The sequence below is a fragment of the Elephas maximus genome, chromosome 8, assembly GCF_024166365.1.
Source record: "Elephas maximus indicus isolate mEleMax1 chromosome 8, mEleMax1 primary haplotype, whole genome shotgun sequence".
Classification (NCBI taxonomy): domain Eukaryota; kingdom Metazoa; phylum Chordata; class Mammalia; order Proboscidea; family Elephantidae; genus Elephas; species Elephas maximus.
In genome coordinates this window covers 67,240,923-67,247,565 of record NC_064826.1, presented here as the reverse complement: position 1 = coordinate 67,247,565, position 6,643 = coordinate 67,240,923, and positions in this window count along the sequence as shown.

Here is a 6,643-nt window from a genome sequence, read left to right as displayed (position 1 = left end):
TCCTCTCCTCCCTTTCCTGCCTCACTTCCAAACCCCCTTATCATGCTTCCTAAGATCATTTCCAAAATAAACTCTTAAGCCCAAATCCTTTTCTCAGTGTCTAAGAACTTAATCTATTTTGGGTGTTTTTAAGCAATATTAAGGGGAAAAACCTATAAGCCTCATTTCATATTCAAAGGAGCTATATTTTTCCCTTTTCACACATCATAAGATTACAGAAGAGTATAAGAGTTAAGAATCCCTATTCACATATAAATAAAATGGAAGTATATATTTCCATATGTGAATAGGTGCTCCTTCGAAACTCTATGGGGCAGTTCTACTCTGTTCTATAGGGTCGCTATGAGCCGGAATCGACTCGACGGCAGTGGGTTTTGGTTTTTTATTCACATATGAGTAGAAAACTGCAGTAGAATTATCAAAGCATATGTTTCTCATCCACCAACACCTTATTGTTCTTTAGGTACAATTGTTTACTGCTCTCACAGAACTTACTTCCACACTCCCAAAGTATTGCACTTTCAGGAAACTCATGATCTTTCTTTTATGCTGTCTTGATGCTATTGTCACAGCAAGCTCTCCCCCAATCTACACTGAATTACCTGACCTTCTCAGCTCCACATTCTCTCGGATACACCCCATTTTTGTTGTCGTTAGGTGCCATGGAGTCAGTTCCAACTCATAGCAACCCTATGTACAACAGAACGAAGCACAGCTGAGTTTAGTGCCTTCCTCACAATCCTTGTTATGCTTGAACCCATTGTTGCAGCCACTATGTCAATTCATCTTGTTGTGGGTCTTCCTCTTTTCTGCTGACCCTCTACTTTATCAAGCATGAAGTCCTTCTCCAGGGACTGGTCCCTTCTGATAATATGTCCAAAGTATGTGAGACGAGGTCTCCCCATCCTTGTTTTTAATGAGCATTCTGGTTGTACTTCTTCCAAGAGAGATTTGTTCATTCTTCTGGCAGTCCATGGGATATTCAATATTCTTCACCAACACCATAATTAAAAGAAAGGCATCGATTCTTCTTCAGTCTTCCTTATTCATTGTCCAGCTTTCATAAGCATATGAGATGATTGAAAATGGATCCCATTTTGTAGTCTCAATTGTAGCAAAAAGAGATTTTACACATTGATCAAAGTTTTATGCATTGATGTATGAAGGATTAGTGGTCACAAGGGTACCAATACGTGCCAGTTATTATCAATGAGGAGTCCTTGAATGGTTTTTTAGTGTCTTAATTATCTAATGCTGCTATAAGAGAAATATCACAAGTGGGTGGCTTTAACAAGCAAAAATTTATTTCCTCACAGCTCAGGAGGTTAGAAGTCCAAATTCAGAACACTGGCTCTAGGGGAGGGCTTTCTGTCTCTTTTGGCTCTGAAGGAAGGTCCTTTCCTCTTCAGCTTTTGTTTCCCCGTTCCTTGGAGATCTCCATGTGTCTTGACATCTATCTTACCTCATCTCCCACTCTGTTCCTTTGTTTAATCTCTTTTATATCTCAAAAGAGATTGACTCAAGATACACTCTACACTAATTCTGCCTCATTAACATAACAAAGACAACTCATTCCCAAATGGGATTATAACCATGGACATAGAAGTTAGGATTTATAGCACATATTTTGGGAAGACACAATTCAACCCATAATGGCAAGGGAATGGCATCTGAATTTTATTATTCAAAGATCACTCTGGAAGCCAGAGTAAAACATGAAATAAAGGAGGATAAGAATCAGGATAATAAGCTCGGAGGACATTTGTAATAAGCCAGGTCAGTAATAATTAAGGCCTGAATTCAGACAATGGGATTGTATACCAAGAAATAGATTTGAGAGAAATCATAATACTGTATTTTCATAGCAGTAGCAGCAAACACAAATGCCTATGGGTACTGTAGACATCTGGTTACACAAGTCTTTGTTTTGTATTTGGCACGAAATGAGTCTTACAGGGTCTGGAAATCATTGAAAGTGTATATGTAATTGTGTGGACTTTTGTAGAGAGTCCATAGCTTTTCAAGTATTCAAAAGGATCCAAGACCCAAAAGAGAAAACTTTAGCCTAAGAAATGCAAAAATACCACCCTCTCAAGGCAGCCCGTAAGCCACCTGGGGGTTAATGTTGCACAGAGCTTGTTGAGAACTAAAAGTGACTGAGGCCTGGACTGTGAAGATTCAAGTCTGTGGAGAAGTCAAGGCCATCTCCTAAAGATGTTAAAGCAGAAAAAGTATTCAGCCACTGATAGGGGAGCTTGAGCTAGAGATACAGTGTAAGAGCTTTTCTCAAGCTTGTGTCAAATACCTCCGTCAGAGTTGGCTGGGGATATCAGCAGAGGATCCTGGCTTCACAGAATGGGTGTGGTGAAAGGGAGATGTTTCCAAATGTCTTAGTCATCTGGTGCTGCTATAACAGAAATACCATAAGTGAATGGCTTTAACAAAGAGAAATTTATTTTCTCACAGTCAAGTAGGCTACAAGTCCAAATTCAGCTCATCAGCTCTAGGGGAAGACTTTCTCTCTCTCTTGACTCTGAAGGAATGTCCTTGTCATCAATCTTCCCTTTGTCTGGAAGCATAACAGCACAGAAACCTCAGGTCCAAAGGATGCGCTCTGCTCCTGGCGCTGCTTTCTTGGTGGTATGAGGTCCCCATGTCTCTCTGCTTGCTTCTCTCTTTTATATCTCAAAAGAGATTTGTTTAGGACACTACCTAATCTTGTAGACCTCATCAATGTAACTGCTGCAAATCCATCTTATTACATCACAGTGATAGGATTTACAACACATAGGGAAATCACATCAGACGATAAAATGGTAGACAATTATACAATCATACAAGGGAATCACGACCTAGCCAACTGGACAGATAATTTGGGAGGACACAATTCAATCCATGACACCAAATATAGAGGGAAAGAAGGAACAGTTTTAGTTACTCAGGTGCCAAAAATGACCAGAGAAAGGGCTACTGGCCAAGGCAACCACTAGCCCACACAGTGCTTTGTGAATTTAAAAAAGCTCCCTCCTTCCTCCAAGAGAATATCCTCTTGAGATAGGGCCCACAGCTTAGTGTGGGTTTACACACTGGATTCCAGCCCCACACACCCTCAGCCAGGAGCCCCTGTGCAGGGCACAACTTACACAACTATGTACAGCAGCCCTGTCTCTGGCACAGGCAGACATTCTGGTCAGCATGTCAGCCTCCCTCCTGCCACTCTAAGGATAAATACAAATTGAAAAAGGAAACAATTCTCCCTAGTACAAAAAGCATTTATTTTGGAAAACTTGCGATTATGAATTCTTTCTTTGCCCCAGGGATGTATGTAAATATTTTTAAAAACTAAATAAGCCTCTTGCCAGTTTTACAACCCAAGAGTATTTTTCTCAAGGACCTGAGAGCCATCTCTTTGAAATATAATCATCAAGGAAGAGTGTCCCTATCTACCAGTTTCTGTAAGAGGGTAGGATCCTAACTTCAGCTGGCACCTGCATCTAAGTTGCAAACTTACCTCCTGTCATAAAGATATGAGAAATTATTTTTCCTTTGGATAAAGGCAATTAACAAACACAGGGGGCTACCCCAATTACCAGGTGAATTCAGGAGGAAATGTATGAGACAGCTGGTACTGTTGACAGTACTCTTACTTGAGGACTAGTTATCGTTTATCTTGAGAACATGTATAAAATGGATTGTATCTACTTGGCTATATAAAAAGATCAGATTTCTTTCTGTCCTTGCAACCTCTTTAGCAGATTTCCTGTGATGTACATCACTTTCTGGTTTAATGTTTATTCAGTAATACAACTGTTTTCTTTCTCTTCTATCTTCGTGGAGAGGTTTTCTGGGTTGGCAGGAGATTTTGTGTTTAATTAGGTTTCCCAACACCAATCTTCCCTAACCGCCCCCTTCCCCTCCCCCACACACCACCTGCCCCAGACCCCCAACCCTTTTCCCAGCTCCCCCACCATCTCTAGCCACACTGGGAATTGTAGTGATACAGAATGCTTTATATATTCCCCCACACTCTTCCCATCTCCTAGACAAAAACTGTATTCACCAATCTTCACCCTCTCGCTGGCATACTTCTTAGAGACAGAGGGCCTTAAGCCATCTTCCCAACCCTTTTCTCAAGACCATTCCAATTACATTTGTACACCTCTCTTTTTTGGATCTTCCTGATTAATCACTAGGCCTTCTGATTTACTTGGGAACTTATCTTCCCTTTTCTCATTCTGTCTTCTTCTTCCCTTCACATCAGCTTTCTCTTGCCTTCTTGTTGTTCCCTTTTATGCCCCCTCAGGCTCCTGGTTGATCTTTGTTACTTGTTTTCTACATGGATTCATGAACTTAAAGCCAGGCAAGTCTGGAAGTAAAACCTGGTCACCGTGAATGTCACCACTCAGGAGTTACCTGGCTCAACCTCACAGTGTTCTGCCAAAACTCCTGAATGCCCATTTCATCTAATTACTCCCAAATGGTGCTAGAGCTGGAAAAGGGCATCTGATGTGTGTCATGTCAAGGCCTTTTTGCTACCTATTAGTGTCTGCCATTTTCTTCTTAGCTGTCCTAGATTACCATGGTGCTGTTTTCTACCATTGCTAGGAGCCCTATGGCAGATACGCTGCAGGGGTCTGTAAGATATTCCCACCATTGCTCCTACCCAGGGCAAGACTCCCAATGGCCAATGTCAGTGGTGCTGATGTCTGCCCAGGGGTGCCACCTGACATGATCCCCACTTTCCAGGAACTCACATTCCAGTTCTTTCACCTTTTGTCTCTAATACTGGCACCCATGCTACTAACATCTTAGGCTTTCAACATCTCAGTGCCCTTTTCAGTATATTCCCATGCTATCCTGAAGAATTAATTAACCTGCTATCTTCAAGAGCTCAGCTGCTAACCAAAACATCGCCAGTTTGAATTCACCAGCCACTCCTTGGAAACCCTAAGGGGCAGTTCCACTCTGTTAGGTTGCTATGAGTCGGAATCTACTCGACAACAATGGGTTTGGTTTTGGTTTGGTTTGGCTTTCTTCAAGAATTAATTCACCTACTTTTCTCTTGCTATTTACTAAAATTATTAGAATGTAATCTGCCAACAGTTTGGTAAATTGTCAAATAAATTTTGGTTAACTTGGTATAATACTGAATATTTATAATTTTAATATCTTTGTCAGACTTATATAAAGAGTATATGGTATTTAGTTCTTAGTTATATAGCACTGCTGTAACAGAAATTCCATAAGTGAATGGCTTTAACAAAGAGAAAATTATTCTCTCACAGTCTAGGAGGCTAGAAGACAAAATTCAGGGTGCCGGTTCCAGGGGAAGGCTTTCTCTCTCTGTTGGTTCTGAAAGAAAGATTGTCATCAATCTTCCCGTGGTCTAGGAGCTTTTCAGCACAGGGGCCTTGGGTCCAAAGGATGCACTGTTCCCCTTGCTCTTTTTCTTGGTGGCATGAGGTCCCCCGTCTCTCTGCTCGCTTCTTTCTTTTATATCTCAAAAGAGATTGACTTAAGATAAAACCTAATCTTGTAGATTGAGTCCTGCCTCATTAACTTAACTGCCTCTAATCCTGCCTCATTAACATCATAGAGGTAGGATCTACAACACATAGGAAAATCACATTACATGACAAAATGATAGACAATCACTCAACACTGGGAATCATGGCCTAGCCAAGTTGACACACATTTTTGGGGAACACAGTTCAACCCATAACACATTCCATTGACAATTATAAAGAACTTTGTTTGATTAATTTTCATTTATTTAAGATATTTTAGAGAGAGAGCTCTGGTGAGAAATAATTTTATACCACTTGAGAGATTAATGTGTTTCCTGCTGCATTTCTTTTACCTGTTGTCCTTAATGTTTAATTTTGGGTTGTCATTTTTTAAAGCTGCCTGTGTTGTTCATTCTAAATCAGAATTCATTTGTACAAAACTAGAGTACAAGGCACAAACTATGCTCACTGTAGGATTTCCCCTAAGGCCCTTACCATCCAAGTAATAACTTGGCCACTAATTCACTTAGTCAACAACCACTCAGTGTCCACTAGCTGTCTCTCTAGGTTCAGTGCCAGCAATACAAAGATGAATGGCATAATCTCCACTTCCCAGTGACTCACAACACTGGGACAGCAGGGTGGAGGAAGGCAGACACGCCAGCAACCTATAATAACCAGAGAGATACATGGCATAAGCCAGAAAAAGAAGTTGCCAACGAGTTAACATTTGACTCACAATAACCCTGCATGTGTCAGAGTAGAACTGTGGCTCCATAGGGTTTTTAATGGAGGAAGCAGGTCATCAAGTCTTTCTTTCAAGGTACCTTTGAATCTGCAACTTCTTGGTTAGTAGCTACACACGTTAACCATTTGCACTGCCCAGAAACTCCACATAAATAAGACAGAGGGAATACCAAATGCTATGAGAAAAAGCACATAAATTTTACCTAAGGTAACTGCGGAAGACTTCACAGAAAGGTGACATTTAGGCTGGATCTGAGGAAAAATTAGGAATTCTAAAGAAATGGAAGGAATGAGAGCTTTCAAGACAGAGGGAAAAACATTAGGAAAGGAACTCACCATAATATTTTACTTTCATGGCCAATTGATTCATCATCCAAATTAAAATCGAC